Source organism: Vidua chalybeata, chromosome 2 (genome assembly GCF_026979565.1).
Source record: "Vidua chalybeata isolate OUT-0048 chromosome 2, bVidCha1 merged haplotype, whole genome shotgun sequence".
NCBI lineage: Eukaryota > Metazoa > Chordata > Aves > Passeriformes > Viduidae > Vidua > Vidua chalybeata.
In genome coordinates this window covers 97,110,757-97,134,450 of record NC_071531.1, presented here as the reverse complement: position 1 = coordinate 97,134,450, position 23,694 = coordinate 97,110,757, and the positions used below count along the sequence as shown (strand labels likewise).

At 40.0% G+C, this 23,694-nt stretch overlaps 1 protein-coding gene across 1 annotated transcript in view; it reads left to right on the top strand.

Annotated features, from left to right (window-relative positions):
* Nucleotides 1–4,473, top strand: part of FOXO1 (forkhead box O1) — a 60,207-nt gene extending 55,734 nt beyond the window's left edge. Inside the window, exon 3 of the mRNA XM_053935812.1 lies at nucleotides 219–4,473. The gene's annotated coding sequence lies outside the window, so the exon portion shown is untranslated. The remainder of the gene's footprint in view (nucleotides 1–218) is intronic.
* The last annotated feature ends 19,221 nt before the right edge of the window (nucleotides 4,474–23,694 follow it).

The following is a 23,694-nucleotide window of genomic DNA, read 5'->3' as shown; positions in this document are numbered from 1 at the left end:
ACTGTCAAGTACCAACTTCTCTTACTTCATGTGGAGTGCTAATGTTTTGTCATCGATATTCTAAACAAAAAACTTACTGGTTACTAGCCAGTAATGAATATTTCTTTTTTTTTTCTCCATTTAAATATCTTAAAGCTAGCTTGAGCATATTTTAACAGATTTACTCATCTGTTGTGAATGTTAATTTGTTGTTTCTGTTGTTTTTTCTTTCTTCCTAGGCTATGGTTAAATTCTCCAGACTTGTCTGACAGCAGGAACTGAGAAAAGCAGTACAAAGATGTCCTTCACCTTTCTTTTTAAGTTTCTTGACAAAGCTGTGCGCATGCACTAACTTTTTTGGGGGTCTTTTTTTTTTTTTTTTTTGCCTTTTGCCTTCCTTTCATCAGAGTTGGCAGCAGAGAGAGCATTTTCCTGTACAGGATGTTTGCCCAAGGTTTGCAGGTTATGTGCTGCTGTAGATAAGAACTGTGCCATTGGAAATTTGATTACTCTGAAGTGCCAAATTCACTACACCATATAATCACAGCAAAGACTCTTACTTACATCATGTTGTGCTTTCAGTTTTGTACAGTATGATCTGTAGAAGAAGAATTGTTTTTTAAGACTATCTGTTTTGGTCTAAGAAAAGTTTATAAACTTTTGTAAGAATACTGTGATGATCTCATACCCTAAGTAAGTTTAACCTTTGTTGATGTTACCTGTGTTTTGATGAATTGAGATAACTGTGGACTTGCCTTGCAGCAGTACGAACTGTGTTATTTTACTCAAAATTGCCACACATTTCATATGGAAATAGAATAGCCTGTTAAATATGATCCTACTAAACTCACTGACTATTCAAAGCAAACAGTAGGTTAAATGCCATTTGATAAGTTACCTGTATTTGTGTAAATTTTTGCAAGAATATATCTGGATTTCATTGTCAGATTAATCACTTTATTGTTGGGCTTAAGATAATTTTTGGAATACTTTCCAAGCTATTTTTCTTATAATTAAAATCTACTTTTGTTACATAGGCAACTTAAAAAAAAATAAATCTGAGATCTGGCAGCATTCATAACCTCTTCATTTTGTACAGTATTTTAACTGGATTAAGTACATGTTTTTATAAATTTCCCTAGCACTTGGGAGTGCTAATAATGGAAAAGCTTAATAAGGATCTTGAATACAAAACATTTCTGTCCCTTTTTTTGTTGTGCGATGTATAAATATAGACAACTTTATGTTTAGAAATATTTAATCAGTTTTATATATGCATTTTTAGAAATGTCATCTGCTTCTATTACCATTTTAACTACCACAAAGTGTTAAGTATTCATTGTTAAGATGCTTGTACAATGCTTCACATTTATATTTATTTCACGGAGGTCTCATAATGTTTGTGCACTCAAGAGCAGGACCTTTTGCGGAAAATTTGTAATTGTAGTAAAATTAATGACAAACTTGTCATTTGTTTTAATTATTACCAGTTGTAGGGTTTATCAGTGTTTCTGTTGTAAAGCAGTAGATTTGAAGAAGCAAAAATGCTAATTTTGAGTGGGAGACTAAAACTTTGACCTTATTGCAGGACAAACATTACTTTTTTCAAAAAGAAAGATAAAGTAAGTGGCAAAGTTATACAAATGCATGAGGTTTAGGGTAGGGGAGAGCATTAATAACAGTGATCTTGTTTCTGTGGAAAAACCTGGTCTTGCTGGAGTAAGCACACTGACAGCTACCTGAGCATTTTCAGGACTGGGTCTTAGAATAAGTGATTTCTGATTTTTTGTAATTGCATGATGCAGTTTTCATGGATGTATGAATAAGAGGCCTCACCTGTCTTTTCACTGGTTGCTACACAACATTTGTGTTGCAGAAATCCTTGGAGCTTTTTTTATGCACTGACAGAATTAACAGCTTTTTTTTTTTTGCTAGGGCTGGCTGTTATGGAGAAGGGGAGAAACAAATATTTTTACACTGATTTTTCTTTTGTATAAATAACTCACAACCAGAAATGTCCTAATTGAAACTCATCTTCCCTGTAGTGATGGTGTATGGTGGAGAAGGAAACAGGACATGCCAAGTAAATGATGTTTAGTAACAAGCCATATATTTAATGATCTTGTTATGATTTTCCTAAGGCTCTGCAATGTATTTATTGATGTGCTAGCATTTACCTCCCTGTTGGGCTTAAATCACTATTAATTACTGTGGGTCCTACTTTTCTAGATACACTATTATGGTTGTCAGGCAGTTCCAGAGGCTGATGTGACACAGGGTCTTCCCCAGCGTGAAATTGGTATTTGAACTTGTTTTGAGCAAAATAAAATGTTCTTAGTGCCAAAGCCTCAATGAAGCCACCTGCTTTTGCAGGCAAATCCCTCCAGTAGCATCTTCACCATCAAATGCCTAGTCTCTGAAATATGGTAGTAAATCCTGGCAGTGGAGCAAGTAGAGGGCTCATACAGGGGTTTCTGAAGATCATTCTGTCTGCTGCATGTGCAAAAATGTTTGCTCCCAAATAGGCACTGATACACATAGGCCAAAGTTGTCATAAAATCCACTTCTGCATGCAAAGAAAGCAGTAATCAATTCTATGCTCCATGGGGATGCAGCTGAACATGCTACATTTAACAATATACCTCCTGTTTATTATTTACTGCTACTGTATAACTTCCTGTAAACAGCTATTTTATTCCTTTCCTTTTATACCTATGAATAACATAAATGTAGCCTTACCTTAATTACAACAGTCTGTAGAAAGCCCTTTTAATTATTGTGAGAAAACGGTTGTAGGTAATCAGAGATTTGGGCTGCATGGTCTATTTGGCATTTTTGGGGGTTTGGGTTTTTTTTTTTTAATTTTGAGGGGTTTTTTTTGTTCATTTGTATGGATTTTTTTTTTTTTTTTTGTGGTGCCATTCTAATGTTTTGCAATTGTAATTCTGGAATACTGTGAAGTTGGTGAAGGAGCATGCTGTCTGCCTTGAAAACAAACATTATGTGACCTCTAGTTATAAATCCTTTTTCAGTAAAAGTACCAAGTTTCTGGAGTAACTTAGTTTGTCAGAATTGTTGTAAATGATTGGTTTGTGAATTGTGCAGATGATCTTACCTATGCAGCCTTGTTTTTGACTTTTCTCTGGTTTGTACTGTTATTAAAAGTTTATTGTATTATAGAGCTGTTGAGATATTTTAAATATAAAGATGTATTGTTTCCATAATATAGCTATATGATATATGTTTAGGTAGTAGATGCATTAATTGGAAAGCTCTGCTTTGATAAACTGACAGTTTGCCTACACTTATAAGCAAAAATCATATTGCTTATTATTGGCTTTGGTCAACAGAGCATCCCTGAGAAGTTAAAATTGGACCAATTATAAAACAGTATAAAATTTGCACTTGTTAAACCACTGGATGTATGTTAGTACTTTTTTATTTTTTTACTGATTTGAAATTCCTATTTTCATTATGAAATTGCTAGGATTCTTAATTTATGACTGATTTTAAATAAGGTATTCTCATTATTATTATTATTATTTTAGTAATCATAATGTAAGATGCAGCATGGTTTATGCAAGCAAGAAGCAAATTATTTGACATGAAAACTGGCCTCTTTTTTGAAGGTGTTCCACAAACCAGCAATATCTGAGAGACTGGCATGTACATACTGCTAGTTCTATTTGCAAGTGGTGTGACAGCTCTTCAACGCTTCACTGCTCTGACTTAGTCACATTGCAAAATTAAAATTCATACGTGGATATTTTCAGAAAAAGTGCCTGATGTACTTCTACAGACACATGAGAACAATCCCTGACAGTTTGTTGTATAAAGCCATAAATGTATATAAATTATGTTAAAAAGATTTTGTGTCCTTTCTTGTATACAGAGAATGAGATTTGTACCAGGATTCTACTTGTGATTAGTAATCCTTCTACTGAGATGTTGTCGTAATCACTTTCCTCACCATGTAATCTTTTTAATGATGATGATCCCATTTGGACAATCCTGATGGCATTAGCAATTTTATACAGAAAAATACCTCATGGTTCCAAGTCTTGCCTGGTGAGATGATAACGTATTAATGAGCAAACACTAACTGCAGAATAGTTAACAAATTTTCCATTACTTGGTATAAAGGAATTTTTCTCTCTTAGCATTGCTTCTGGATTTGGAACTGTAGCAGGTACAGGAACGTAATAGGGCTGTGTTACCAGTGTTTAATCACAACCTAGTGTGCTAAAAGTAACTTGTTTACAAGTCTTTGAGACTAAACGCAAGAAGAATCCATGCCTGACTCCCAGGGCTCACGAGACAGCTTTGTGTAGAGATGTGTTGTTACTGGAAGGTGCACGGAGCGGTGTCAGACCGTGCTGCCAGTGCTTCAACAAGCGTAGTTCAGAGAAAATGGCAGAAAGTCCTGAAATCGTTTCAGAATTGGTATTTGTAAGTATAAGCTCTTAATAAAATTGCTATGACATGAGGTGGTAATTAGTGTATCAGAATGTTATGTAATACATTATTAAAGAATAACAAAAAAAGGGGATGTTAACATCCATCAAACCACAGGAAAGAATTCGTCTGTTAGTCCAAATTACATGTTAGAACCAAATGCTATTAAGTGTGGAAGAGAGCGGGCCCAAGCCCTCTTGGTCTTCTTTCCCCTGGTTTTTGCCTCTGCCCCTCCTGAAGTCTGTACCTTTTCTCAGAGTAAGTTTTTTCCTTGCTGAACATTTGCCAGCCTTTCTGATGCTGCTCCTTTTGCAGCCATGCTTTAGGCTGTGGTGATGGGAGTGCTGTGGTGATGTGAGTGAGTAGGGAGAGCAGGAATGTCTAATTTTTTTTTTTTTAATTTTATTTTTTTAAATTTAGATTGTGTTTCAAAACAGAACTGGAAGAAAGGATGAGAGGCTGCCAAAACAGACAGCCAATAACACCCACGCCACAGTTGTCTTGTGAGGCCCAGATCCCTGCTTGCCTGCAGGTGGGGAGGGAAGGGGTGGCAGAGAGCAGGCTCTAAGTGAAGTGCTGGCAAAAAAAAATGCTGGCAGTTTGATCTTAAAATGAGCAGAGGTAGACCTAAAGAACATGAAAGAACTAATTGCATGTAGAAATAGAAATATTTAAAGATAGCTAAAAAATATTTTTTGTTTGTACCTTGCAGTTCCATCTTTATTTTAGCTTCACCCTTTTCCCTTCAGTATACATTTTGGAAGAATTTTTGCATGTTAGGGGAAGCTGAGGATATCTTCCCTGACATTTTCAAAAGCCTGACTTCTGGAATGAGAGGGTTGTAAGATCCAAAGATACTCTATTTGGGTGTTCATGATGATGTTTTTGGAAAGGATGCACATCTGATTGGTACATGACTAGTTACTGTTGTTAGGAGAGATAGTCAAAGCTTGTCTCTTGGGAAGGTACCGGCTAGCAATTTATGCCAATCCGGCAGCAAGGGATTTGAATCTGCTGATCGAGCAGGAAAACCTCAAAGCATCTTTGTGCTCTGAGTCAGTTCTACATCATTGTAATAAACATGGTTTTGTGTAGAAATGTCAACTACTATGTCACCTCAGTTGATAATCCAGTTAAAACTACAAATGACATTAGGTCTTGCAGCCATTTATTGTGCAGCTGGTGTGCACAGATGGGATTTGTGAAGATCCTTGGAGGGAATAACTTGCAGTGATCAGTGTCTGTGATCATGCCCACTGCTGGAATTGCATGCAAATCCCTGTTCATTACTTGATTATGTTTTGCTTGGGGTAATGTTCTGGCATGTGCCAAAATGATAGCTAAAATAAGGAGGCAGGGACAGCGCCCCATCTTACTTTATGCTCTTCTACTTGCTGTTGGACCCTAGGGCATGCAGAAATTTTGCATGTATTTTTTGCAAGTAAACTTCTTATGGGGATGTTTATCACTGAGATGATGGGAAAAGGGGTGAGGGCTTTGTGCAGTACAACTGGGAGAGCATTGCAGGAAGCTTCTGATGGGTATAATAGGGCTGTGGAGGGAAGAATCAGACAAAGAGCTCATTCATAACTTGGAGCCTCAACATTTTACATCCTTCCTGTCTGCTCATCTACAGTTGCTCATGCCATCCTTTAATGAAGGGGCTTTTCCAAGAAAGATGAGTTGAGTGTTAGTCTCTTCTCCTAAATAACAAGAAAAAAGAGGAAATGGCCTCGAGTTGCCCCGGGGGAGATTTAGTTTGGATGTTAGGAAAAATTTCTTCACCATAAGGTTGTCAACCATTGGAATAGGCTGTCCAGGGAAGTGGTTGAGTCACCATCCCTGGAGGTATTTAAAAAGCCATGTAGATGAGTCACTTAGGGACATGGTTTAGTGGTGGACTTGGCAGTGCTGAGTTAATGATTGGGCTTGATGATCTCAAAGCTCTTTTCCAACCTAAATGATTATATGATTCTATGGTTATTTTCTTTCTCAGTATCCTTGACTGACACTACCTGAGCAGGCAACAGCCCAGACCTTCCACAAGAGCCTTGCTGGGTTTCCAGGGAATTATGTTTGGCAGGAATGTCTAAATTGTTTCTGAAATACTCAATCAACTTCAGTAAAATCAGCAGAGTTCGTGGAAAAGCCCATTATAAAAGTGTATATGTGTTGGAAAGAGGGAGGAGAGATGAGACATTCTGGGATGAGAAAGCATATTAAGTAGTTGCTTTAAAGACCAAAGAACACTGGATTTTCTCTAGGGAAAGACTTAATGTTGCAAATAAAAGAGCTTTCTAGCTTTCTTTTTGTTGGATTTTGAAGCTGTGTCCAAGAGCAACCACAGACAGCAAAAAATCCTGGCCTGAATTGTTGCTTCAGTTTTTTTGACAAGGTGAAAACAAGTGGTGAGCTGTGAAACCCTGTGAGTACTGGAGTTTCATTTCAGGAGTCCAAGTAAGTTACCACTTCCTGCTCCTCCCTTTCTTCCTCCTTTCCCCCCCACTGATTTATAGCAGTTGAGAGAAGTGTTCCTGTTTGGTTGGGGTTTTTAATTCACCCTGCTCAGAGGAGCTGGACTAGGCAAGACTCTGTGTCCTTCTTTCCATTCCCCACAGTGATGGACAGCTGAGCTCTGCTAAGGAAGTTCTTTTCCTCCTCCTTTCTCAGCCCATAAAACAGATCTCTCCATTTAATGCCCAAATGACCCCCAAAGCCAAAGTTCATTCCCAGGAACCTTCATCCATTCTTGGAAGACTCCAGGAGCCCTTTGAGGTGGCAAGTTTTGTCTGCTTGTGGCTCTCCTGCTGGGGGGCTTCTAAATTGAAAATAGCCTGGAGATGACAGGGGAGTCCCTAGGAAGGGGGCTTGTCTTGGAGCCATGCATCTGTTCCTCTGTTGGCCCTGTCTCACCCAGCCTCAGCATCCTGTAACCCTCTCAGTGACCCTTGTTGGTCTGCAAGGCAAGGCTTTCACAAGAGGGCTTTCTGAGTAGGGTTTCCACATCTTCTTCTGCCATGGGCAAACCCTTCTGGTGTAAGCGCATCTGTCTGGAAGTTTATTTTCAACATAAAATAAGAAGTATAGCACTCTTCCTGCAGGCTCCTTGAGCTGCTGACTGTCTCCATCTCTGTGGTCCTGGTGTGGTAGGTACAGAAAGGCAAGAGTCTGCTGGTGACTGAGAAGAATGCCAGGCAGATAGGGATAGTAGTGACTAATTATATTGAATATGCTGGACTTCAGCTGCTGGGGTCCTGTTGCTTAAATAGGTCCAGGTATATTAACAAACGATGATGCTGGTCTCTGCAAGAGTTTTCAGCATATTTTGTAACTAGCTGATAAACCAGCAGAAATTATTGTTGATAAATGTGGAATAATGCACAGAGAGAAGGGGAAAGTGAGTCTAGCACATATGGATATGTAATGAACTGTGGATGATGTGTTACCACCATGAGAAGCATCTTAGAGTCATTGAAAAGATTTCTTGCAAGCTTCAGCTCACAATTAACTGTGGACAAAAAAAAAAAAAAAACAAAAAAACAAAAAAAACCAAAAAAACCAAAAACCCACATGAGAAATAATACTAGGACTGGAAGAGTCCATAGCAGAGATTAAAAAGCAAAAAGGATGAGTGAGGGTGGGTATAGCTGAGTGAGGTGATAGGGGTTTGAAAACTGAGTGCTGTGGAGAAGGTGAATAGGAAGTGATTAATCAGTATTTCTTGTGACACAAATTGGAGGCACCCAATAAAATGATCAGGCAGCAGGTTTGAAACACGAGGAAGTAGTTCTTCACACACTATATTATTAAAATTTGGAACTCATTGCCATGGGATGTGGTGGAAGCCAAAACTATGAACAGATTCAAAAAAAGATTATACAAATTAATAGAATATATGTCCATCAATGGCTACTAAATACAATGGTCCGGATGTGGCCTTTAGCTCAGGAAGTCTCTAAATGGCCAGTGCTGGAAGCTTGGAGCATGTACCAGGGAAGGGATTACTCAGTCTGCAGCCTGTCCCTTTTGCTGTTTTCTCCTCTGCATCTGCCGCTGGCCAGTGTTACTGACTGGACACTGTTGTAAGTGAGCCTTTTGATCTGACCTTACAAGGGTTGTCTTCAGAGTCTTAATTATGCTGGGAATAAGTACAGCCAGAAACAGATGCCTGACACCCTTCTGTGAGGAGGTTTCAAACCTCCACGAGTCCCTTTCCAGTTCTCTGTCAATGGTCGTGGACATTGTGTTGGGTGTCTTGCTTGATACCTCTCACCAGGAGGCATCAACTGAGATTCTGCTCTCAACATAATAAGCTGTGATGTAACAAATGCGAAATACCTGGTTAGATTTTTAAACTTTTAGGGCAGAAAAAAATGCACAGATATTTGTCAAGAGGAAGACAGAGCGGGGAGAAACAAAATCTCTTCATCCCAAGCAGCTCTTCCGTAGCAGCTCTATGGAGGCTGTGCTATGGCAGGGTTAAGACAGTGTTACAAATCCATCCTCTCTCCCACACCCGTGACTAAAGCACTCCTTTTTGGTTTTTTTTTTTACTTTGTTGGCCAGTAAGGAGAAGTCATTCAAGTGGGCATTTGAAAACCTTTCAGAGATACTCTGCAGTGATGCTGGACAGTGCGCCTAGCAGTACTGGTCTAGAAGTAGTGGTGTGTCAGTAGCAGGAGCTTCTCCAGTGCTGACACCCAAGGTCAGCCAGAAGAGAAATGTGTGTGAAATGTCCAGTTTTACTGCTTTTTAAAGGTCTTAATGATGCAGAATGGAGTTCCAGTGGAGGATAAAACAGCATTTTCTTACCAGATCTATAGTTTGAGCTCTTTCCTTTGGATGTTAACAGAATGACAGCAGGCTTGTTAACTCTCGGCAAGTGATTTAAGAAGTGCTGGCCTAAAGATGAAGGAAAGTTAAGTCTTACTCTGCCCGAAGCTAAACCAGCCCATTATAGGACTTCATGTAAAGAGACGCTGAGTAGACATTGCAGCTGAGTCTTGAATGCCAGCAGCTATAAATACTGTGTGAGAATGAATTTATACTGTAGCTCACCAGTCAACATGCAGGAAATCACAGACTTCACTCAAGTGTTGAGAATATAATGCTAATGGACTACCATATGCATTGCAAACGTAGTTTTCTTTCCTTAGATCTATGTCCAAAGCTGCTTCCTCTGTGAAGCTTTGAAATGTGAAGTCTGATCAATGCTGACTGTTCTCAAAACATTCAAAAAGAATTTTTAAGAAAGCTGTCACCTCTGTATGTTCCTCTTCAAGACTGAGTGGTTATTTTCTCTAAATTTCCACTTTTAAAAGGGAGACACCTAAACTTTTGTTAATGCAAACTGTAAGGTGTTTAAATTAACTAAATGTTTGGTACCTCAACGGAATGAAATCTGGACTTTTTAATGTATTTCAAATTGAATAACAGAGAGCCATGCATTTTATAAAGCACTGTTGTACTTTATTGTCAAGCAGATCCATTCTCTCTTCCCGGTCTTTTCTCGCCCACCTTCTCCTTGGTGATAGGTTTGGCAGTGGTTTAGGGACACGCAAGTAATGGGTGCAGTGTCAGCATCTGGGCATCCAGAGTTCCTTCCTGTTTGTATTGGCATCAGCTGTTATTTAGCAGCTCTTCTTTTGTGTGCATTGATTAGCAGTGTTCGCAAGGTGTTGAGCACTTTCCAAACAGGATGAAAATATTCCTATTGCTGAAGAAGCTTGCAACTGACAGTTTGTAGTAAGCAATAGTTTTGTGTGACTGGTTCTGAAAGCTTCTATATCTCTCCTAAAATTTTCCTAGTTTGTCATGAACCCTATTTTGACTGCATTGGCCATTAGCAACGTTAAGAGGTGTTGAGGTCATTATGAGAACTTCAGGAAGTTCTCTGCCACCCACTCCAGAAGCTGTGCAGATACTCTCAGGCTATTGCAAATGCAAAGTGAAACGTGAGCCTAATCCCTCTGAATAAAGTTAATTTGGAAGTGATGTGTATTAACTATTTTTTTAAAAAAATTATTTTAATTTGCCTTTTTTTGCCTCATGTGCGATAATCTGCTAGTATTTATTCAGTCAGTTACTGCAGCTTTGTGGAGAAGTTATTACTTCTTTTACCTTTGGCAGGGTAAAGGGAACCCAGAACACAGCTGACTGTGACAGCTCCCTTATTCATTCTTACTGTGCATCCTCATAATGTGACTGAGGAAGGCCTTATAATTCCATAATTTAAGAGGCAATTGCATATCAACATCACAGTTGCCTTCTGCGCATTAGTTAACTGAGTGATGATACAAAGCTGTTTCTGGCAGCCAAGGGGATGAAATCCAGCTGGCAGATCTGCTGGCTCAGGGTCTCAGCCAGCCAGCCCTGCACGCTCTGCGTTCCTGGGGCTGCCGTGCTAATTGCTGGAATGTGACTCCTACCCACGGTGCAAGGGGGGAGCATGAGCCCTGGCCAGCCAAGTCTTGCTTATCCCTTTGCCAAACCCATGGCTGCCCCCAGCTCCAAAGGCTGCTGTGCTTTAGGTAAGTCACTGCTGCTTCACAAGCACCTGTGAGCTGCCCACGGAGAGCCCTGAGTCCTCTCTGCCAATGGCTGCATGTGGGTCTCACAGTGGCACTGGTTTTATGGGGTTTTTTTTAAGGGTTTGGTTTACCCAGTTGTAAAATACTCATAAAAGGGAGGATGTAGGGAGGATGATCTCTGCTTCTGCGTGTTCAGGTTCTTAGAGGCTTTAGTGGTGTAGACATAATAAATTGTACTCAGCAGCTGCAAGAGCAACCTCTAACTACAGTGGCACTGAAAACCATAATTAAACAGCATCTGTGTTTACTAGGGGTGTTCTCTATCTGTTGAAGAGATGATCCAGTTCTCTCAGAGACTGTTGTTTTTTACAGTAGTAACATTTAAAAAATTATTAAATGTGATTTCTTTTAAGGTCAAGATATATCTAACAATATTTGAAAATTATTTGCTTATTTCTCACTTGAGAAAGGATTCTGATATACCAATATGAACATATTTAATGACTTATTTTGACTTTTTTCCAATGCAAGAAAAAGTATGGCTCTGATTAGTGAATTTAAATTTAAAAAAAAATCTATTCCTTCATGCTCTTTTAGCTTATAGAAAGCTCTGAAACACATCTATCTATACATTTGAACAAAGCATATCTTAGTTCCTAGGTTTGTGTGGAGAAATAATCAACTTGCTTTTAATATGACATAGTCTTGAAGAAATCCAATGTTGTGGAGCATAGATATAAACATACTCTTTGAAAGATGGTTGAAATCAAGGAGGGATGGGCTTCTGGGTACCTGTTTTTATTACATTCCTATGGTTCTCCACTCTTTGAAGAGTTTTATACTCTTGCTTATCAGCACTGTATGTGGCAGGGTCCCACCTGCCTGAGTGTTGGAAAAACCTTCTCCAGGAAGTAATTTCTGCTTTGTAGTATCTGGTCTTTGTTGTAAAAAGGGAAACAAGCTGGGAAAAGGGGAAACAAATAAATGGATGGAAGAGCATGCTTGGCAATCAGTGTTATGATCCAAGTCTTTCATATTTGATTTTAATTGGTTTAGTAAGGCAGAAGATAAGGAGAGGGAAAACCAAAAGGACATGAGTTGCAGAAAGGAAGGAAAGTAAACTAATGGAGATTGGGAGAGGAGAAGTGAAGGCCAGGTGGAGCAAGAAATGGCAAGGGACAGACTCAGTTGCTGGTCTGTGCAAAACAGAGAGACAGGGGGAGTTATCAGTCATTTGAACCAGTGGCTGGGCACGATGTACCTGGTCTGAGAGTTGCTATAGTGCAGAGATCCAGCCAAAATTACTGGGAGAGCATCTTCTCAGTCACACATCCAGGAAAAGCAGCTTCTTGGCCTGTTTGTGCAATGTGACAGTGTGTGGTCTTTCTGCCAAAGCTGATAAAGTAAGCCAAAGCAATGAACTTGGAGGAGGTATTCATAGCTAAATGAATAACTATGTCATAGCATGGAGTGTATTTACAGTCTTTTGTAAAATTAATTGTCTGGACTACATATGGAGAGAATTTGGCCACCAGGCTGCTGGGAAACAGCTCCTTGAGAAGTCATTAGTGGAATTTGTGTAGCTGACCAGGTGTGAAACATAAATGTGAGCACATTTTCAGTCACTGGGAGAGTCTGATGTCAGGTAGAGATGTTGTCGGTGCAAACTTGGAACCAGTGGAATCGAAACGAGGCAGATGGCAATGGAAATGGAGGTTTTTCAGAACCAAAAGCAATCTACAAAAGACAAAAATGTTTCCTGTGTCCCTAGGGCTATAAACAGGGATATATCCTGGGTTTTTTTTCCAAGACATCAAATCTGTTCTCAGTTTTTGCTAAATATATCTTTGCTTGCTATATCAGCTTCTATATCTATCACCTATTTGCTCACAGGGTTGAGGTGAAGCAGATGAATTTGTGGTGTGTAGGTAGACAGTCTCAAGAAAATGGTAGGTGGATGTGCACCTCAAAGACCTGTTTGCAAGGCTGGTTTTCTTTAGGGAAACTGGAAATGGGATTCATCTAGCCAAGTGCCAAGTTTTGGGATGGGGCTGTTAGTTGTCTGCTCACCAGCAGTCACCTGCAAAAACAATCAGCTGGGACACACCTTTCGGCTCCAGCCAAACCCAACATCGTCTGCGGCTCCACACGCTGGTGACTACAGAGCCTCAGAGACTCTGGCTTCTTGTCCTGACCTTTTTGCTGACCATGCAGGGGAGCTGCTCAGGAACCGGCTCAGGGAGCTGATTCAGCCAAAACATAACATGCCAGAAGAAAAGAGGTCTTGGAAGTTATGGAGTTAGCAGCTGTGGCTGAGATGGAGCTCTGCTAGGCCAGCAATCCCTCCAAAAAAAGGCATAGGGAAACCCAGGCATTCCTATCCAGCCTAAAAGGCAGGTGTAGAGACCTACACCACTGACTGTGCCTGTGAACCCAAGTGATAGTGAGCACTGGCCAAGCAAGAGAGCTTTCACTTTTGTGAAAGCCCTGAAGGATCATGCTTTAAATATTATTTCTCCCATGTCAGTTCAATTTTTTTTTTTTCCTCAGCAAAGCCAGGTCCTTTTGATTTACAGAACTACAAACAGTGCTTCCGATCTAGAAACTTTGGAATAATTTCTTTTTTTTATCCTGTTTCCAACCCATTTCAGTTGAGAGTGATCTGGCTGCAACTAAGCAAATGCTGAAGACAAAATCTTAAAACTAGAACATGGCTGTGGATTTAGCACCTTAAATTTTACAACAAATGCAGTAAGGCATATCTGACTTGGGGTCTAAACTTATTCCTGGCATAGAAGGTCCCCAGTGCTTCTTTTTTCAATTCTGGTCTGATGGGTCTAGCCTCATTTAGGATGCTAGCCACCACATTCCCATTTATTTGAGAGAGTTCATGACAGTTGACATATCCTCTCCAGCCACTTTCCCACCCTCTGATAACTCTGCACCGCAGTTTAGGCCCCTACAAAAACTAGCAGAAACTAACATATGCCTTATTTGTATTATAGAAAGATTTCCAGGAGGCCTTTTACTTTTAGACATGGATGGATCTGTGCAAAGATTGTCTGCACCATAGTCTGATGCTCAAATTCACTCTCAGCTCCTCATAATTTTTTCGTTTTTGAAGAAAAAAGTCTCTTTGGAGGAGAAGGTTGTGACTTTTTCTTTCTCCCATTACTTTCCTTTGGTTTTGGTCTGTTCAGTGTTAGAATTTTCTGAGCCTGTGCTTGGTATAACTGTGGATTTCACTGTCAGAGAGTTGGGCTTCTCCTTGTAATGGACAAATGCTCCACAACCAGGTGTAGCAAACTGCTGTTTCCAGTCCAACATCCTATCCAAACTTTGGCTTTCATGGCTTTGTGATAAGGCATGAGCATGCCCATAACACATGATACTTGAAATAGGTCACAGTTGAGATATTTTGCTGTGCTTTTATTAAACTGGCTGATGTCCCCAGTTTGAACTGTCTGGTTCTAGCAATAAAACTCAGCAGCTGTGAAGACTATCAGGTGCTGAGGGACCTTTAAGCATAAGTTAAGCCTAATGTCTTTAAGTCTGAGATGTTCAGCTTTGGAGACTTCATGCTATAAAACTGCATTTGTTGGAAAATTTAAACTGCTAAATCCAGAAATGTGTTCCAGTTTTAAGGTCTCAGCTTCAGCATTTGTTTAGCTTCCAGCCATCTCATTTTTAACAGAAATGCTGGTAAAATAAATAAATAAAAAAAACCACAAAAAAACCCACCAAAAAAACAATTACTCCAGAGCTTCTATACCATGTCCCCAAACCTATGAGGCTACCTATGTATTTCACAGGAAATGTTGGGAGGTTAGTTAATGACAGTTTATAAATATTTTGAGTTCTTCAGATGAAATTACATAGGAATTCCTAAATGTTGTTCCTACAGAGGCTGTTTACTTAGGCTAGAGCTTCTCTCTCACCTTTGTGCACACAATAAAATGGAGGTCTGTATGTACAAATATCCTGCACAGTAAAGCTGGAGAAGCCTTTTGGCCATACCTGATATTTTTGAGGAACTGGGCTGGTAAACACAACAGGTGCTTAAGCTAATATTGAGTATTGGACTCACAGCAAACACAGTACCTAAAAAACTCCTCATCTTGCAATCCTTTTTTTTTTTTTTTTTTTTTTTTGGTTTTGTTTTGTCACCTGCCACTACAGAAAGCGACCAGACGTCCTCTAAGCAACTTCTCTTAGTAACACTATCCTCTCTCCATGTGTCAGCTCGATCATTTGTCAGTGGATTGGGTTCTTGCTAGGCAGCTGTTCTTATTTGGTTTAACAGTGACCCAACAAATCTGAGTTTTCTGCTGGACTGGAGAACAGATTTCACTTGATAGTCTGAAAATAGCCATGTCACTTTCTGTTTCTTTACCCATTGCTCTATTATCTTTGTTCCTAGGGGTGCCAGGACAGTGAGAGTACCAGAACCAAACTAGCATGGACACATTAAGCTGATTTTCTGCTTCTTGGTCACATATAGGACTGTAATAGCCCTTGGCTGGATTTCAGAAACCAAAGGGGTGCAATTCAGGGGCAGCTCCACCCCAGACAGAGATGAGGGAATTATTCTCCCTAATTTACAATAGCGAGAGCAAGCATTCCTTCCCACAGAGTTGCAACACAAGATGTGAACTGGCCTGGGTAACTCCTGCCTTTCATTCAGCCTCTGCTTCTCACCAAGGCGGAACCTGAAGAGCACAAAAACAAGCAGCAGGTGTGAACATTTTTATTAGAGATGCTAGGCCAGCATTTGTAGCTATCTTCTTGAAAAATCTCCATTTTTGCCCAGAGCATGGAAACACCAAGAAGAACTGCTGGCAACACCTTATGTCCAGTTACTGAGTAAAACAATTTAAATGGTCTTTTTGGATATCTTTCTGTAGTTGCTCCCATCCCTCTGGGTTGAGGAAGATTGTCACTGCTTCACAGGGGATCAATAAACTGTGTCAACTAATTTTGCTAATTTTTTTAACACTGTGTCAACAAACTGGTGACTCTTCACCACACTAAGTCTGGATGTAAACTGCTGCTGTACTAAAGTAAGGGGTCTGCTTGGTGAATCATAGAATCATCAAATTAGGGAATGATTTGGGTTGGATAGGACCTTAAAGATCATCAGGTTCCAACCCCTCTGACATGGGCAGGGATACCTTCCACTAGACCAGGTTTCTCAGACAGATAAACTGCATCCTGCAAGAGCCGTTTTTTTTTTTTTTTTTTTGTCTGTGAGCTATCAAGGGAGTCCAAAGTAACCAACCCTGCTGAGGGTGCTGCATCTGTTGCCTCTGCCTTCAGCCTGTGATTCTTGTCCTTGTATTTTTGATAGTGTGGATGAATCTCTGTTCCTTGGTAAAGTTTTCTTTCTTTATCTTTTTGAGGACAAAAATGGAGTAATGGGTTGTAATCTTCATAAGTCGCATCTTTAAGACCCCTTGAACATTCTGTGGGGTCCTGTCTGATTTCCAGTGTTGCCCTTGACATCAGCAGTAGGTGCACTGAAGCAGCATTAGTCCTGTGATTCCCACAATGGATTTAGTACAGATCTGTTCAAAGATCCAAAGTTTGCATTTGTGTTTTGGCCAAAGTGCAGCACTGCAAGTTTGCTATCAAATCATGACCCATGACTGGTCAGAGCCATGGATGCCTGAGGGGATTCTCTGCCTATGGAGCATCCCTTAAGACTGTTGCTTGATGGTCATTGCCAATGGCAATTGACATTTTGACAATACAGTTTTGATTAAACTTACCACAGACTTTATTGATTTATTAATTTATTAATCTTCTGTCTTTCCAGTGCAAATGTCGGTGCCCATCAAAATCCTTTATATGTATTTAAGCTGTTCTACCACCCCTATTACTGCTATAAAAAATCATGATAGGACATAAATTTATTTGCTAGGAGTTATTTTCTATAAATATATGTTGATTATCATTGCCTATATATAGTTCTACATAGTTCTCAATCCTTTTGTCAATCGTGTTGATATTTTGCTGGAGTCAGTTTGTCGAATGGGGTTGACCTATTTATTTATCCACTAACCTGGGGTACTAATTTGACATTACAATTTCTCCATGCTCCTCCTCTTTTCCAATTTTCTTTCACCCTTGAGTGCTGAGGGTTTTTGAAGTCCTGATGTGTGTCTGTCTTTAGCCTGCCTAGTACCTTGCCTAGCACAGCACTAATATTCTGAATGGAGTCACACAGAAGTTATGCTACAGATGAATCAGGAAAATAAACATTTGGACTGTCTTGATTATCCTACATGAAAAACATTTGTAGTGTTAGAGGTTTTCTTCCTTTGGTTACCTGAAAATGCTGGGTGGGAAGCTTGGAAACCTAGCTTTAGGATGTGAGCAGTGATTGTGAGAAAAGTTGTTGTTTGTCTACAGATCCATAATGAAAAGTTTAGACAAAAAATTTTAAGCCGTATATGAACTGTCTGTATTATTAAAGCCTAAGCTGGTGATTCTTAAATTGCAGTTTTTGGATCTTAATGATCTCTGAGCCCATTGTAAGTACCCTTGGTGTTTCACTGGCACATCAGATTTGCCACTTGCAATGTGAGCTCTTCAATTCTGTGAACTGGGAGTAGTTAACTTTCTTCACCTCTGACTACAATCTCCCCTTAGGAACAGGATCAGAGCATACTAATGTCTTCTCTGAAATACTTCTCAGACCACCAGATATGATATACTCTGCTGCTACACTCCTCATGACTCTGAAATAATTCATGGAAAAAAGACATCCAGGCACCTAGGTTTGCTTGATGGTTGCCTTAGGACCTATGGATGAACTGGAATGAGTTGAGTGTCCTTAGCCTTTTGCAGCCCAGAGACTCCTGCAAAACAGGCTTAATTGCAGAACAGTCACTCAGAGGCATTGAAAGGCATTGCTGTTTGCTATAAAAAAGGGTGTGGACCAAGATGTGCTGCTAGATTTTTGTAGAGGTAATTAAGGGGCCATCTACAATGTAAACAGTCCAAATAAATTTGGCAGAATCTCTGCAAGAAACTAGATAGCAAAAACCAACCTAGCTTATGTTAGCCCACTGACTACATTAATTTATTGTCTTGAATTTAAATCCTTTGCAAAGGATTTAATGATGTTGCGGATATTGGCTTTTTAGTTGTGCCTTTGGGTTATAAGGATGTATCTAGCTAAAAAAAAAAAATTAGAGAAAGGAATAAACCTAGAGACCTGTCTGACTGGTTGATCTTGGAGACAGCAACTATCAAAATGAAAAATATCCTTCTAAGGATATTTTTTTGATGGAAATGGAGTTGTTTAGTGGGAGGAAATGGATATTATCCGGTGGAAGCTATTGCCAAGGTCCTTCTATTATTCACACAATCAACATATTCCTAGCTCTAGGGAAAGGTGCTCCACCAAGCAGGGCTATAATCCAGGAGCTACTTCTCTGGGAACAATAGGAAATTCAAAAATGTCGAGAAACCTGTAGAGGGAATGGAACATTTGCTCTCCAGGATAGTTGTTTGTGAACAGCTTGGGTGCTCTCTGTGGGAGGATCCAGGCGTGTCTCTGCTGGCAGGAGCTAAAGCTCATGTCACCCTGAACACCTACGCAGCAGGATGTTCTTGCCAGCCAGGGACTCCAAGTCTGGAGTGAACCGCTGAAGTTGGACTTGTGTATGTGAATCAGGTAGACTTCCCATGGTTTGGCAGAAAGATTGAGGGATCAGGGAGAGCCTTTGTGTTTAGAGTGAGAACTTGCACCACCTGGGTCTCTTCCAGCTCACAATGTAGAATGTTGATTGCCACATCAACACCCTAAAGCAGATTTTAGCTCTGGTGAAGAGGTGATGAAAAAAGCAAACCAGGCAATGGAAAGGTTATACAGGGCCTCCAAAAATCTTCTTTGAAGTGTGTGTTGATGTCTGGCAGATAAAACTTTGAAAGTTTACCTTTGCCCAAAGAGGAGCTTAAGACCACCTTGATGCTGATTTTCAAATAGAGTATCAGCCAATAGTGCAATGTTGAGAGAGGCAAAGTGAAAAAAATACAACTCTAAAGCACAGGAACACTTTTGAAACCGAGAGCTTGCTGGTGCACATATTGCACTGCTGTGAATTTTATGTGTGCCTGTAGATCAGAACAGGAAGCAAGGCTTTGAGAGCTTCTGTCAGAAAACCTCAAAGCTTTTGATGGTATTATAAATGTCAAGTATGTTATAAAAAGGAGGAAAGTACCAGTGTCTGTTCTGTTCAAGACAATAGGGACTTCATAACATTACAGGAAGCTGCATGTAAGAATTACAGAGAAGTTAAAGTCTGTGGTATTAATGCACTGTAATAATGGAGGTCTCCTAGCATTCAGTTTATCCCTCTTTCAGTATATTCCCAGGCTCAAACAGTATCACACTGGTTGAACTGTGGAGCGTAGACTTGTCATTTTCAAAAGCACTTAAAGAGAATTTCCCCCCAAGTTCCGGTCCTCCTAAGTAAAGAGGTTGAAGCAAAGTAGTGAAAACAAAGTTCTTATGCTTAATTGTACATCAGATAAGTTGGTCAGTAGAAAGCATTATCTGTAGCATCTGATCTTGAAAAAAGGACAGAACCAGTGATATTAGAGGGACAGAGAGTAGGAAGGCAGGCTATATCTGTACCCTGCACAAGTGGTGAGCTGGGATTGGGATTTGGGATTTTGGGTGGATTTGGGATTATTCACATCTCAAAGATGTTAGAATTAAACAGGAAAGTAAAAACTTCTATGTCAGACCCATAAAGATTACTTTATGTTTGGACACACTGTAGGAAGATTAGAAAAAGAAGTGACCCTGAAAATAGTTCAGCAATCTACTACTCCTTTGCTGCTGGCCTTGTACCAACCATCTATGATTCTGTCTTGGCTGAACTAAAGCAGAACCTATTATAATCCACCCAAGACTAAATTGTCTGTAGATAATTAGACAGTGGAGAAACTGAATTATAAAGTACAAATATATCCATGGGAGAATACATTAAGGAGTCCTGAACAACTGCTCTATCTTATTCAGCAGCCTTTTGTGTGTTTTTGTTCTTCGTTTCTTACCATAGATTGTTGCTGGGGATTTCTGAGTTGATCATATACATGGACCAAAAGCACTATATTTAACATTTCAGGGTTTTTGTTCCCTATTTTATACGAGTAGACCAATGCTGACTGTGTAAAAAGATGGATATGTGAACTTTTAAAAACAATCAAGTTGTATTTTTAAGTTGAGAGAGAAATAATAACAAATGATATGGACTACCAGAGCCCATGGGGCAATTTCTAAACTTTATTTTATTGCTGTGAAATGTTTATCCAGTCTAATGAGTAGTAGGGAGAGAAGTTATCCTGTAAACTTAAGTAAAATCTTGCCATTTTAAAAACATTTATTTATGAGCCCAAGAAGAAAAATCCACTTTTCACCTTTTTCAAGCATTATCCCTTTCCACTAGCTCCACTAGAACATGCCCGTTCTCCCACAGCAGTAAATATGAGAACAGTAGATGTGGTGAGTATAAAATTTCCTGAATTACTGGTGAGCACTCAGCTAAGCTGTTGCTTACAGCTGTCTTGGGTTCTTACCACAGGAATAAGTACCAATCTTCACTGCAGGCTGCAGCAGGGCTCTGGATCCCCAGAGCTCCTTTTCCTTGTAAAAAGATTCTTCCTGACTATTGACTTTTTCTGACCGCATCCCTGTAGTCATGGGAGATGTCTCCTTGGTGGCGTGAGTTACCCACTTTGCACAGCTTCTTGGACACTTTTCTGTCCTTCTTGCTACTCCCTAGTGACCAAAACGATGCTCAGAAGGAGAGACAACTCTTCCAAAACCTGGTTGTTTCTGCCTGCACTCATGGTAATTAATTGTATCACAGAATATTCTGCATTGGAAGGGACCCACAAGGATCAAATCCAACTCCTGACCCTACACAGCACCGTCCCCAAGAAGCACACCACATTTGCCTGACAGAATTGTCCAAGTGCTCTTGAACTCTGTCAAGCTTGGTGCTGTGACCACTTTCCTGGGGAGCTGTTCCAGTGCCCAGCCACGCCCTAGGTAAAGAACCTTTTCCTGATATTGAACCTAAACCTCCCCTGCCACAGCTTCAGGCCACTCCCTCGGGTCCTGTCACTGGTCATGAGAGTGAAGAGATCAGTGCCTGCCCCTTCTCTTCCCCTCACAAGGAAGTTGCAGACTGGGATGAGCTCTCCCCTCAGTCTCCTTTTCTCCAGGTTGAACAGACCAAGTGACCTCAGCTGCTCCTCACACACCTTCCTGTCAAGGACCTTAACCATCCTTGTAGCCTTCCTTTGGACTCTACCAGTTTATTATCTTTCTTACATTGTGGCACCCAAAACTGCCTCCAGCACTTGAGGTGAGGCCACCCCAGTGCAGAGCAGAGCAGGACAATCCTCTCCTTTGCCCAGCTGTCCCAGATCTGAACCCAGTCAAAAGGGTAGTTTAGGGTGGTGTAAATTCAAATGCAGCTCCCAGCTGACACTAGTGGGACTTGATAGTGGAACTTGATGGTGTCTCATTGTACATGTATGTGTAAGTGCTTCTCTGAACTGTGTCTCTTGTTGGTAGGGAAGGAAGAGCAGAGTAGAAAAAAGAGCATAATTTACAAAAACTATTTTGAAGCCTTATAAAGCTAGCCTCCTTTTAAGTCCAAGAAATTGAACTTCACAGAAATATGATGATTTACACTTGCGAATTGAGATTTATCATGTCAGCAACTTGCACTTGCTTAGTATTGCTTTCCTACCTGTGCTGAATCTCTGTATCTTTAGTTTTTATTAGTTAGATCAAAATCCTGGTGCCTGGAGTAGGATTTATGTAGCAAAAGAGTAAGGAAGATTGAAGTCTGAATAATCATTATTATTTCATCTCTGCTTTCATGCCTTTAGAGGTCATAAAAATCAGCCCTTGCCACAGATATTTTTTTTCACACACTAAAAGGAAGGATTAAACTAGGGTTGCTTTTTTTTGGGCTTTTTTTTTTTTTCTTTTGGGCTTTTTTTTTTTTTTTTTTTTTTTTTTTTTTTTTGTCCTGGACTTAGCCAAAGATTTTCAGGAAGTATATTTCCCTTTCTTAAAACAAAAACATGGGGTGATTGAAATGCAGGGGTTTCATTTTCATATTTTTAATTTCCTACTGCAGCTCACACTGCAACAATCATACTTTGGAGCTCCTCAGATCATAGAGATTTTGATAACGTTAGAGATATGCTCAAGATCTAGTCACCCTTGAGTTAAAAGGATGCAAACTGTGTCTAGCAAACATGGCATTTCCATAGAAGATTTGAATTAGTTTGCTTTCATAGTGCTGTTGCAAAACAGGCACACAGAACCACCTCACAAGCAAAACAGGGGCATCAAAAAGACAATATACCTTCCTTCCTGAGGCAGATATTTCAGGAGTTGGGGAAACACAGCTTCCTGTGTTCTCACATGGATTTAGATAATGAAACTCTTGACTGATTCAGAAAGAATAGAGCATTACACAGCTGCTTGAAAATATCACGATGTTACTGTACAATGTGCTGTAGCATTAAATGGCCAGATGTAGTGAAATCTTCCCTGTACATGTCCTAGTAAACAGTCATAGCCCTCAGGCTGTGACTGCTCTTTCCACACTGTACTCAGGCTGGGATGGGAGGAGCTGGAGATGAGTGGCAGGTGGGAAAAAAATAAAGGCGTAGTAATAATGAACATAAAGAAGTTAGAAATGGCTGGTTCATTTCTGTTCTTTTAAAGATGTGATTATAGGTGGAGCTGGTAGCTTTGGTTATCATTATCATTAAAGTCATGTGATACTTGGCAGCTCAGTATTATATTTTTAATTATTACTCACGTTCTTAAGGCTCAACCAGGCAGGCTGAAATTTTCAATGCAATGTGCTGCCATAAGGTAAGTGTAACAAGAGAATGAGGTCAGAAAGGCTTTTTTTTTTTCCCCAAAGAAGAGTTCAAGGTAGGATTAAAAACAAGTTAAAACTTACTATCACTCTAGTGATTTTTTAAAATGCTCTCATTTCCATTATTCCCTCTGCTTTGTAGGAGAGATTCAAAATACTGTAGGAAATTGTTGCTTTTCTATTAAAAATGTCTATTTTCTATCCCGCTGAAGATCTCTCCAAATTTACTCAAGTTACAAGTCATGTGAAATATGCATTTTGCACAAATTTGCACGGTAGAAACTCGCAGGTCTTTTTAAAATTCAAATCTCCTGAAGACACCTTCCTCACTGGTCAACTTCCAGCCCTGGAAATGTTCTCATGTGCAGACTCCAGCCCTGCAAAGCATCTGGGTTTGTAGTGGGCTGGAAAGTATCTCCTGTGATGGTGTCTTGAACTGCTTTGGACAGCTGCTGGAAGTGAGAACAGAATGGACAACAGCTCTCCTGTGCATGATCTTTTTCTGATGCCACAGTAGTATGGAGGAGAAAGCTGTCTTATCAAACACGGGGGAGGTTTATGTGGAGATCAGCAGGTCAAGGTGGCAAGAGGGGAGAGAAACAATGGTATGGAGGCTGAGAAATTCAGTGTAAGTGGATGAAGGATTTAGCAAAGAGGCAGGTGCATGGGAAGATAGCTACAGTCAGCTCTGTGGCTGAAGAGAAGGAGAGGCTGGGACTGACTGAACAGGGAAAATTGTAATCACTGAAGTCCAGTGTCCAAGGCTGGGTATGTTCCTCTCCATGTGAATGAGAAGTGTGAGA